The following is a 10,332-nucleotide window of genomic DNA, read 5'->3' on the forward strand; positions in this document are numbered from 1 at the left end:
AGCCAAAGAAACCAGTTAATTATATCATAATGCAATTAAAATTAACAAAATGCATTTCTGAGGTTTTTATCAGAAATTCTTAAGTATTGAGGTGTTAAAGTCTAAATTCAGTACAGTTTGATACCCTTTATCATGGAGCTAGTTGGCAGACCCTTATTCAATGGGATTAATTCTTTTCAGAAAGGGGCAAGTTGGTAGTCATGGAAGTCCTTAATGCAGTAAGATTTTATTCTTTTTTTTCATAACTTTGGCAAGTTGGTAGACCTTTATTCATCAGGATTTCACTCGTTTTCTTCAGTGGGGCAAGTTGGTAGTCCTTAGTGCAATTGTCATGGATTCCCAGCTGGGTATTTGGATGATTAGTGCCAAGTTTTTTTTCAATTCATTCCAGCTTTTTAAAGAACAGTGTTTTACAATGTAAACTATTGAAATAACCATAAAACGTTTATTTCTTATACTGTACATATACTTGATACATGATGTATACTAATTTTAAAAATGTTTATAAATATTTTTTTTAAATCTATTTTTTCAGTTCGGTTTATTCTGGAAATGGTATTGACCGAGTACATGTATACTATCTATTTAAATAAATATACATGACAATTTAATATTTAAAAAAAAAATATGAATTAGTTTCATTTTCAAAAATATCATTTTTGATTGTCCAACTTCTTTAAAAACGTTGAAAATTAAGTTATGAAAGTGTATATAATACTATAACAGCTCCAAATTCCAAATATTTTCCATTCCATCATGGAATCTTTTTGTGTTGTTTGTCATCAATCTTGAGCATATATATATATATATATATATATATATATATCCGAATCTGGTGTACCAAAAAAATATTGACACCTTATGTTTGTGGCATAACATCGTGGCCACTGCACAAGTTAATTGTTTTCTGTTTAGTATTAAATTTATATTAAGATCCATCATGTTACATCTTGTGATCAATTTTATTTGGCAATCGCCAATGGCAGTCAGCAGGGTTAAAGAACATCAGTTGTTCGACCTGTTAGTCAAATGCGTTTTGCATGTTTTGTTTAAATATACTTTTTCACTCTTTTGGTCTTTTGGAAAATGTTGTTTGTGCTGTATTTAGACCCTTCTACAACGAAATTTGTTTTACATGCACACTTATAAAAATTTCGGTTTTTATCCATTGCAATCATAGGTTTGAACGTAGTTTTCAATTTAGACTCGTTTATATTTATATATATAAGAGTAATAAGACCAAGGATTTAAGATCTCACTATACAAATCCTTGATAAGAAAGATTATTTCAAATTATCATACAGGTTCACATCAGGAAATTAGAGGCTCCAAAGAGCCTGTGTCGCTCACCTGTATTTACTGATGCTTTGAAAATCATGTAAAATAAGGTTAAAATCATAATTAACAGTATTAGATGTTATTAGATACTATAATGATATCTAGGATAATAACAAAAAACTGCAAAATTTCCTTAAAATAAGTGTTGTCATCAGTTAACTGGTTCACCATGGTGACAACATTTATTTTAAGGAAATTTTGCAGTTTTTTGTTATTATCCTAGATATTATTGTAGTATCTAGCAATATCTAATATCTATTCTAATACTGTTATTTATTTTTGGTTGGGGTTAACTGTTGGAAGGACTGAATATAAAATACCAAAAAGGCTAACCAGTTAACCAGGCATTTGTTCAATCTAATAGATTTTGATAAAAATGAGTATTGAAATCATTAAATAATTGTGTTCTTTTTCTAAAATTTTGTTGTGGTAATTAATTTGACAGATCAAATGTCCAGTATATTTTTTTTTTTTTTTTTTTTTTTTTAAGACATATAAGCGTTTTATTCCTAAATATTTCCTGTGTACAATTACCTTAGTCGTACAGGATCAGGCTAAGGGTCCCTGTTTACAAATTGAAACCATCTATCCAGGGGAAATAGAAGGCAATAAAAAAAGTAGTCCACTTTTAACCTTGGATTTACATTTAGTGTAAAAAATATAACCATATAATGTTAGAAGCATCTAACAGTTCTATACTTTAATACAAAATAGTAAGTAAATAAGTATAAGATACCCACATAAAAGATTTGCATTTGTCCAGTATATTGATATCTATTGTTAATCCAAAAAACACAAAAATAAACTAGAACTTAGACAACTTGTCTATCAGCTTGTCTATCAGCATCTTGAGTAAACATAATTAGAATACATGTTTTTAAAACAGTAACTATATATATAGCTATAAATAAGTAATCCTATTAAATTTTACGATTTACTTCATTATTTGATTTTTGATCTAAAATTGCGTAATCCTACGACTGAATGTGCATCCTCCATTGTACAAGGTTTTGTCATAATTTAAACAAAATGTGAAATGCAAATAAAGGTGAATGTAATTAATGTTTGCCGGTACTTGATTGTACAAGTAACAGGATTATCATTTCAAATTGAAACACCAAACACTATTTTCTGAGACATCAAGAGAAAATTCAAGAATCATCGGTTTCAGACATTTTTAATTCGTCGAGATCTAGAAGGTTTTTATTTATCTGAAGTTATTACAAACGCCATAGAAGATACGGTGTATTGGATTATTAAAAGTCAAACTTGGCCAGGAATCCTCATAGATAATGCCCAAAAGGACAAACTTCAATTCATCATAGTATGGAAACGTACATTTTTACGGTTCTATAAATAAGGCCTTCCAACTTTAAATTATCGCTTAACTGGTTAATAGGTCGACCGATTATCCAAGTAATCGGTTAGGCAAAACTGTCTGATTTGACAACACTATTTAAAATTTCTAACTCAGGGGCAGCAACTCAACAACAGGTTGTCAGATTTGTCTGCAAATTTCAAGGCAGCTAAATCTAAATCTGATGAACATTTTTGTCACCTGTCAGATTTGCTCTAAATGCTTTAGTTTCAGAGATATCCGATATAAACCAAAATTCAATTTTTGACCTTAAGAACTCAATGTGGACCAATTTGATATAGGTCAACATCAAATATCAAAACATCAAAAATCTAAATACATGGCTAGATTCAGCATATCAAAGAACCCCATAAATGTATATTCTGACATTTGTTTTAATATATATCTTGCTTAGCTTTTATTCTGCATGTGCTACATGTATCTATGTATTAATACATATATGTGCTGTCTGTATGTTTGTGTTGTATGTGTATCTGATGTTATTACATGTATGTTTTGTTTATTAATATCAGTCGGTTTAAAGAGCTCTTAAGAGCTCATGTTCATAGTTATTATGTATATATGCAACCCGACTTTAAATAAAGATTACTTTACTTTTTTCGATTTTTGTTGAAATCAAACAAAGTTAATTGTGGACCCCGATTTGGACCAATTTGAAAACTGGGTCCATAATCAAAAACTATATATGAAGAAAAACAGGAACAAATTGTTAAATCAAGGTTATAATGAACCAAATCAGTTGGAACGATTTGACCAAATCTTTGACAAATTGGCTTGGAACAAATTGGCTTGAAACAACTTGGCTTGGAACAAATTGACAAGCATTCTTCCCGGAGAATACAATGTTTTCAACAGGTTGGGGACAACCCATCAAATTGGGGACTGTTCCCCAAATGAGTAACAATCCCTCATTTGAGTAATCATTTGGTAGTGCTAAAAAACAAAATTTTCTTATCTGAGTTGTTTTTCTTAAAATGGCACATATTCATGAAAAATGTAGCAAATTTTCCAAAAAATGATTATCCCTAACTTGATTTACTGAGAAGATACAAGCCTATGAAAAATTAGAAAATTTGACTATTTTCAAGGCTACTAACTTTTTTAAAACCCCTAATAAAAATATAGTTCTTTGCTAGAAGTTGTTCCAATTTCTATAAATTTGTGCCATTTTACATAAAAAGACAAATTTTTAGAAAATTTAGTTTTTTAATAGCACAATAGTTATGAAATGATTACTCAAATGAGGGATTGTTACTCGTTTAGGGAATAGTTCCACATTTGGCAGGTTGTCCCCAACCTGTTCAATGCAAGTTAAAACCCCCTGTCCAGCTTTACTTCAAACTTATCATGTTTATGGAGCGGTACCTCGAATTACCGAATAACAGTGTTATTATCCGAATAACTCATGTAATTACCGAATAACTCTTCAAATATCAATATTAACACATTTAAGTGACTTTTAAACATATATTATTGAATAAAATTATAATAGAAGTGTATTTTATAACCTAAAAATAAAAAAAAAGTTGCAGGTAAGTTAATATTGATCATTATAAAATTATGGATATCGGTGTGTACTTCCAAGATGGCGACCAAGGAAAACGTAAGAAATGAAGAAAAGAAAGATTGCATATATGCCTTCAAAGGAAAACGCTATGAAAATATAGTATTAAATAATTTACTGTATATACAGAGAATTGTCTAATAATTGTTTTTCAGAAAGGATTTGAAAATTTAACCAGTACATCAAAGCAATGCAATTACTCCAATCACTAATTACTTTTCATAACAATTTACTCAACATTAAATAAAATGTAATTAAGAATTTTCACATATTCAATTCAAATCTAATCAAAAAATTATTATAATTGATTGTTTTAATAAAAACAAAGCTTCTGAATGGATGATTTTTATGTTTATTCTAATAAAATTTTCTCAAAACTAAATATAAGATTTTCATTGGCAAATATAAATGTTTTTACAAGTCACTTTAATTTTGTATAAAAAGCCATGAATACATGTGTGCTGTCTTCCATTTTCAAAATGGCTTTATATCCGTGTGTTCAATGTGATAAAGAATGTGTTGATTGCACCATTCAATGCAGTTGTTGTGATCGTTGGGTTCACAGTGCTTGTGTCCCAATGGATGATGCATTGTTATTGGCCTGGTCAGATGTGTCTCTAAAGTTCCTTTGTAAGGACTGTTGCTTTACAGACAACAAGTATGACATGGCCAAGGCGTTAGAAAGGTAAGTAATTTTCATACATACCTTTTATTATAAGCTATACAAATGCGAAATTGGGTTTTTTATATTATTAATAGAGAGTGAAACATGGTACAAGAAAAATAAAATAAAATATTTAATTTCAAAGAAGACAATCTTTCACCTAGTTTATTATATTTCATTTATTTCTTATTTCATTTAAAATGTATTTAATTTACTTAATTTAAATTACTAAAAAATCAGAATTAAAAATAATAAAATAATACTCAATTAATATTCTTCTAAAATTAGTATTTACGTTTTTTTTATTGCTACTTCAATGCAGGTTCAATTATCTTTTTTCAATTATTTTAGTGTTTAAGTAGGTATACAGTTTTGTTTATGCAATTTATTTTTATTCTGTTTAATGCATTTTTCTTTTGTTGTTTCCCCACTGCTGTTTTATGCACTTGATACATAATGCATGTATAGTATTGTTTCGCATGTTTTCAGGTTGAAATTCTAAATAAAGTATTTCCGCGGACTATGACAGATAAGCCCGTGCCTTGTGCAGGATATCTTAGTAGTTATAAATTTTTTACAATAAATTCTAAATAAAGTATTTCCGCGGACTATGACAGATAAGCCCGTGCCTTGTGCAGGATATCTTAGTAGTTATAAATTTTTTACAATAAATTCTAAATAAAGTATTTCCGCGGACTATGACAGATAAGCCCGTGCCTTGTGCCGGATATCTTAGTAGTTATAATTTTTTTACAATAAATTCTAAATAAAGTATTTCCGCGGACTATGACAGATAAGCCCGTGCCTTGTGCAGGATATCTTAGTAGTTATAAATTTTTTACAATAAATTCTAAATAAAGTATTTCCGCGGACTATGACAGATAAGCCCGTGCCTTGTGCAGGATATCTTAGTAGTTATAAATTTTTTACAATAAATTCTAAATAAAGTATTTCCGCGGACTATGACAGATAAGCCCGTGCCTTGTGCAGGATATCTTAGTAGTTATAATTTTTTTACAATAAATTCTAAATAAAGTATTTTCGCGGACTATGACAGATAAGCCCGTGCCTTGTGCAGGATATCTTAATAGTTGTAATTTTATAGATTTAAAGGGGCTTAGTTAACATCCATTTCTAAATCACAAATATAAAAATATGATAAAGATAATATTTTTTTAATAACTAAAATTAAAACAAAAACTAATTTAAATAGTTTACTATTCCATATTTTATTAATTAACTACACTGTTATTGGACTTAATATGATGAAAACTGCCTATGCAATATAATGTGTAAACTAGGCCAATACAGAATAACTCGGCCAATACAGATTTTTTCTGTATTGGCCGAGTTATTCTATATTGGCCGAGTTGAAACAAGTGCAGGAATTCGGAACGTCTCTAGATTTTACATCGAAAGTCACGATAAACACAAACAGTTGTTTTGAAGACGCAGTTGTCATTTAGTGATCTTAAACATGCTGAAAATGTCAGAATGGCATACATTTCAGGCTAAAGACGGTTACATTCATTTAAAAGGTATTTTGAAAGCAGACGATAGAACTATTTCAGGTTTGGGGAACGAGTAGATTATCACAAAAGTTCATTTCTTGACGACCTCATAATTTCACGATAATTTGTACACATCGATTTTAAATTAGTTTCTGCATAACACATGCAATGGCAGTACCTTTCCAATTACTATTTATGTGTTGCGTCTAAATTTAAGTTGTAACACTTTATAGTGACTGAAAAGGGTAGAAAAATTCATCAGATGAGAAAATGCTGAAGACACCTGGAAACAGCACCAGATCATTATGTATTGCATCTAATACAAAGAAACAAACTGAGATTTGGATAGCTCCACTTCAAGGTAAAAATATTTATCTCTTGAAATGATATTAAAAAAATATTGTAACACTGTAGTTAATTAATAAAGATATTATTACGTGTATTTCTGTATTGGCCTTGTTATTGGTCCTCGGCCAGCTGTATTGGCCTTCGGCTTCGCCTCAGGCCAATACAGCAAGCCTCGGACCAATAACAAGGCCAATACAGAAATACTTACGTAATAATATCATATTATTTTAAAAAATGCCCACCCTCACATTGTTCATTGCCGTGACGTGGCGTGAGGGCTCCACTTTGGTGGTCTAAGATGAACACGTTGAGGGATTGTATGCAATCTTTCTTTTCTTCATTTCTTACGTTTTCCTTGGTCGCCATCTTGGAAGTACACACCGATATCCATAATTTTATAATGATCAATATTAACTTACCTGCAACTTTTTTTTTATTTTTAGGTTATAAAATACACTTCTATTATAATTTTATTCAATAATATATGTTTAAAAGTCACTTAAATGTGTTAATATTGATATTTGAAGAGTTATTCGGTAATTACATGAGTTATTCGGATAATAACACTGTTATTCGGTAATTCGTGTTACCCTTTATGGAGTACAAAATAATTAATGGATGAAACAACCAGTTCAAGGATTCAACACACAGGCACTTGTTTCTATCCATAGGAAGGTCGACTATCCATATACTTCTATCTATATGGATAGTCGACCTTCCTATGGATAGAAACAAGTGCCTGTGATTCAACAATAACAGTAGGCCTAACAGACAGTAATAAATTATCTGATTACGGGTGATTTGCCGGCATATTGCGGTTTTCTCATCTAGTTACACTCACTTAATCGTCGTGTTGATTAACAATTATACGCTTTGCTATGAACAGAACACTCATATTATATTGTACGCTTCATTTATGTAGTTTCTTTCTCTATTTTGGCGATAATTTAGTTTAAGTCTCAAATCTTTGCCAAATCATAATAATGCCGCTTACGAATGTAATAATAGGTTATTCACAACAACATTATTTTATGAGTTTGTGCTTCGAAGATATTTTTGAGATATTTTGTCTGTATTATTTTAGGTATTTGCACACTTATATTGCAGATTTTTCTCTTTTTTTTAATTTTAAATTTTCACATATAGCATTGAAAAATAGCACGGGCAATAACTCAGTTCATGATTTTTTTCAACTTCCAGGCAAGGACCGAAGCTCATAAACTCGGCAACCTTGCTTCGGAAGTTGGATTTTTTTTTTGTATGTTCTGTATGAGTCTTCATTCACAAGGAGCACCACTATTTCAGATCAGAGGTGGAAATAAAAAAAAGTTGCTTTCATTAAAAAAAAAAAAAAGAAAAAAGAAAGAAAAGCAATACGTGAACCTAAGACCGCTGACTGCTGGGTCACCAAAAGAGGGAAGGTCTAAAACGCGGAAGTGGAAATTGTGATTGAACGTGTGTTTTCTTTGAAGTAAAATAATTGACTTTTTATCTGTATTATCTTCCTGCAATTAAGAGCACCTCCGGACGGAGTATCTAAGATATTTAAAACATGACAATAAAGAATTTTCACAGATCGCTAATTTACTTATCTGATGTATGATAATAAACTATCTATAGATCCTTTTCAAACACGTATGGTTATTGTTAAACTTATTTTATGCATTGTAAGTGTTTAGTTGACCTAAGTTGACCGTTGTACTCTATGATAAACACGTGAACGTTAAATGGTCAAGATTTAATTATAGAACGACCAGTAGTATCAAACATCTGTGTCTGGATATCAGAGGCGGATTTATGGGGGGGGCAGGGGGCCCGGGCCCCCTTTTGGGGAAAAAAATTTGGTTGCTTATATAGGGAATCACTGAAGCGTGACTGGAGCGGCCCCCTCTTAGGTCAGTCAGTGGGCCCCCACTTATGAAAATTTCTGGATCCGCCACTGGATATTCACATAGAAATAATTTAAAATTGTGTTGTGGTATCTACATATTAAATGAGTTATAGGCTTTGTGATTAATTTGTAACAATAAAATCATTATGCTCAATTGTCATTTTGACAAATCAGATAGAAAAAATATGTTTCAAATGATAATAAAACAAGTGAAATAAAGACTGCTCGTTAATATACATTTTTACAACTATAATCAAGTTATCCTTTAAGTTAATTAAATGTTTATTTAATAGTAAATGATTCACACACTGTAATACTCTTAAATGTATGTGTGTTTTCGATGTGCACTTTAAATACGTTTCTGTGTTTTTAAAACATGTGACTTAATTAATTAGCATTAAGAATTCCTTTATGGAATCATTCACATTTCAGCACACTTCGGTATATAAATAGAGGTGGTGAAAGAGGGTTCTGAACACGGAAACACATGAAATAAGACTCACAGAAACGTTGCACGGAAATAAAACTCTAGAAAAAGCTATGCGGAATAAAATCTAAAATATTAAGGGAAAACATACCAAAAGTTATTACTCGGCTATTCTTTGAGGTCATGCAGTCATTATAAATTGACATGACGACTCTGCATGTGGTCACCTTTTATCGTCCGCTTGTTGCGTCCTATTTATGATAGTTATACAATATTGTATTAATAAAGTTATAATTGGTTTATAATTTAACATAATTTCCGGACTGACCTTGAATTAGTCCATGTTTACTTATTAATCAAATGCAGGACAAGCACGAGGAATTAAGCTGGAGTACCGACACGAAACTGACAGAAAATAATTAAGGAGAAACACGTACGAAGCACGCACAACGAACACAAGAAAACGAGAAATAAAACGTCGAAACACGAAGGCCCAAAATAGACAAGCCGAAAACGTTGGACAAAAATTACCAGTTCGCAATGCCATATTACTTATTTCTAGATTAATTTTATGAATTTTTGGAAGAAGGTACACGTGTCCCTCATGTTTTGAATTATTATTATTCTTTACGAAATTAGACGTCTGTCCTCGCTTTATATTTTACACCCCTTTCAACATGCCAAAATTTTTATGATTTACAATATAAAGAAAATATTATTCTCCACACGCATGGCCAAGAAAACACTGAGATAAAGTTTCTTATTCAGTTGAATTAATAATTAGAATAGAAAAGTTCTATGGTTCACGTATTGTCTTTTTTAAAGGAACTTGGTTTTCATGTTATCAGACAATGTAATTGACCTAGATACATACAGTGTACAGTGGTTGTGAAAAATATATATAATTGCGTCGTCATTATACTCGTTTAGAAATCAAAGCGCTTATAAACATTCAATTATTAAAAACACATATGTTTTTTGAAAATGCAAATTGGTTCTTATATTTAAACGATTTATTGATTTAACATCTAATCGGAGATATTTCACCGTGAAGATGATCACCTGGAGAGAAGGATGAAATGCATAAAACAGTTCATTATAATTCCTTTGGAATGCTTCTGCTCCATTACTGGTACGTCTTGTGGTAGATAGTTTCAGTACATATACGCATGGTGGAAACAAAGCACTGTGTCATCAACATATGTGACTAA

The 10,332-nt window shown here is 30.8% G+C and overlaps 1 protein-coding gene across 4 annotated transcripts in view; it reads right to left on the reverse strand.

Annotated features, from left to right (window-relative positions):
* Window positions 1–7,809, reverse strand: part of LOC143047202 (brefeldin A-inhibited guanine nucleotide-exchange protein 3-like) — a 78,499-nt gene extending 70,690 nt beyond the window's left edge. For 3 of the 4 annotated variants that reach the window (XM_076220205.1, XM_076220202.1, XM_076220203.1), the window contains exon 1: window positions 7,645–7,808. The gene's annotated coding sequence lies outside the window, so the exon portion shown is untranslated. Of the gene's footprint in view, window positions 1–7,644 lie in introns of all 4 variants that reach the window. The other variant, XM_076220204.1, reaches the window with a different exon arrangement.
* Between the last annotated feature and the right edge of the window lie 2,523 nt (window positions 7,810–10,332).

This window comes from Mytilus galloprovincialis, chromosome 10, assembly GCF_965363235.1.
Source record: "Mytilus galloprovincialis chromosome 10, xbMytGall1.hap1.1, whole genome shotgun sequence".
NCBI lineage: Eukaryota > Metazoa > Mollusca > Bivalvia > Mytilida > Mytilidae > Mytilus > Mytilus galloprovincialis.